The sequence below is a fragment of the Penaeus chinensis genome, chromosome 11, assembly GCF_019202785.1.
Source record: "Penaeus chinensis breed Huanghai No. 1 chromosome 11, ASM1920278v2, whole genome shotgun sequence".
NCBI classification, from domain to species: Eukaryota; Metazoa; Arthropoda; class Malacostraca; order Decapoda; family Penaeidae; genus Penaeus; species Penaeus chinensis.
The window spans coordinates 1,757,017-1,759,516 of NC_061829.1; positions in this window are offsets into that span (position 1 = coordinate 1,757,017).

The window sequence follows — 2,500 nt, forward strand, 5'->3', positions numbered from 1 at the left end:
ATCGTGGGATGCACTGTCGGCCATACTAATTATCAGTTTCCGAAGTGTGTATATTGTATTTATAAATCATATATGATATATGGCCTTATTATAGACCCACTTTAATGATACCACAAAAAAAATAGCAGGAAATAATAGTATCCAAGTCTTTTCCTCAGAACTGGGCTTTTCAACATGCCACAACATCGGTTTATACCAAAAAGCCTACGCTAGACTGGCGGGACCAAGCTCACAGAGACATTTAACTACACAGTCCAGACTAATTGCAGCATTTAGGGTAGCCTGTGCACGGTATGGGGTCAAACCTGTAACACCGCAGTTGAATAGCATATGACATACCTGCATAAATTAAATGGACCTCAGTAGTGTGTCCATTATCTAGTTTTTAATTTAATCTTGTGTGTGTCTTTCCTTTCTAGGATGCATTCAGGCGCTCAAGAAAAGACTCTGATGGAGTCACTTACGTAGTTGTGAAACTTCATTTTAAAAGCGTTTTTTTTTTTTCTCTCTAGAAATGGAAGAAGCACTGGTCAAGTATGCTAAGTTGTTAAGATATTCTATGGACTTCCTAAGAAAGACTTCGTGAGGTTAGCCTATGGATATGCATTTACCAGCAAACTGCCTAAAATTCCACCTGAATGGCATCATGCAAAGTCAGCAACAAGGGACTGGAGCGGCACCCTACTCTCAGTCTTAAATCAACAGAAGGAATGTCATTGGCACGAGCATTTAATTTTAACAAAACTAATGTTGATACTTTCCTTACAGTTTATACCCAAGCTATGTAGAAACATTCCTTTACACGTGACAGGATCTTTAATATAAATGAGACAGGTCTAACAACAGTTATGAAACCTGTGAAGGTACTTTACTAAACCAGTTGCTTCACAAATCTCAAGGGAGCGAGAGACCACCATGACATATGATGCATCTGGTAAATTCATCCCAACTGTGTGCGCTATTCCTGGGAAAAGATGGGATGATGCCTTCATGCGTGGAACCATCGATGGCTCAAAGGGCATCCTAAACCAGTCAGGTTGAATGAATTGGGAATCTTTCTTAGAGACACCGAAACATTAAGGAGAAAACACTTTGTTCCCAAGACAAAAAAACTTGCTCGTCATGGACAATGCTGAATCCCATATGAATATTCATGTCGGTGAATGTACCATAAACAATGGCATATTCCAATTAACTTTGCCTCCTCATACCACTGGAAAAGTACAGTCCTTGGACGTAAGTGTGTATGGACCTTTTAAGGCCAACTTGCAAACTCTTCCATCTGACTTTTTTCTCATCAACCCACATGCCCGTCTTACAGAAAAATTCCCCCCAGAGATGGCATCCAAGGCATGGATTGCTATTTGAACCATAAAAATGTAATGAGTGGTTTCATGGCTACAAGAATTTGGCCCGTAAATCAGCACACTCTCCGGCGAAGACTTCCTCGCAGCAGCATGAGTGAAAGACCTCTTTCCCAGGACCCTAATTTGTCACCGGAATTCACAGACGATGAACGATCACCTCCAACGAGACTGCTGTCCCATCAGCTCCCACGTCGACGTCATCTACAACACCCAAGTGGTTCTTCAACACCTTGTCACTTCTCACCAGAGCTATGCCTTCTCACCGGAGCTATGCCTAATAACAGAAAATGAAGAAGCCACTTTAAAGGAGAAAAACAGGAAGAAACAAGAGGAGTAAAAAAAAAAAAAAACGTCGAGGACTTCAGTCATGAAAAGAAGACAGCAGTTTACAACGATTCTGAATCCTCTGATGAAGATATTCAACCTTTTACCCTGACAGACTCATCAGAACCGACTGATGAAATGGCTATGGACAGTGAACAAGTAGGCCAGCGACCTGAGATTTTTGCAAACAAACAGCCGGAAAAGATTTTTAGTAAAACTCACACTAGAAGAAGGAAGATCGAAGGCTTCAGGTGTTCACTTTGTGGCCAAGGTTTCCGATGTCCATGAGGATAGTCTTTCATTCAAAGTTTCTTACCTCAGACATAGTTTGAAGTCAACTAGCAAGGACACGTTTGTATTCCATCGACTGCAGATGAAGGGATAGTGGATGGCAAGGCGGTCAAGGGTGTTCTACAACCGCCTGTGACACAAGCAAGTAAGAGGCTTGCTTGTTTGATCACATTCCCTCAATCACTCTCGCAATTGAATAGTCGTTGGTTTCATTGTTTAGGACTACTTACTTATGGTCCATCGTTATTATTGCCAGAAGCAGTTCATTAAGTTTTTGCTCAAAGAAAATGGGCCTTTTTGTTTGTTTGCAGTCACGGAGATTGATAGATAGAGAGAGAGCTCAAATATATGTTTTTGATTGGCTAGAATATTCTCTATGGTTCTATTGAGGCATAAAATATAGTTATCTTTCAGCATTCCAGTGTTTTATACCAATTTGGTGGTGCCGTATGGACCATACCCAGGTGTGTATGGCCTATGTGCGTACACAACTGGGCATCCTGATTACTTAGTCGACA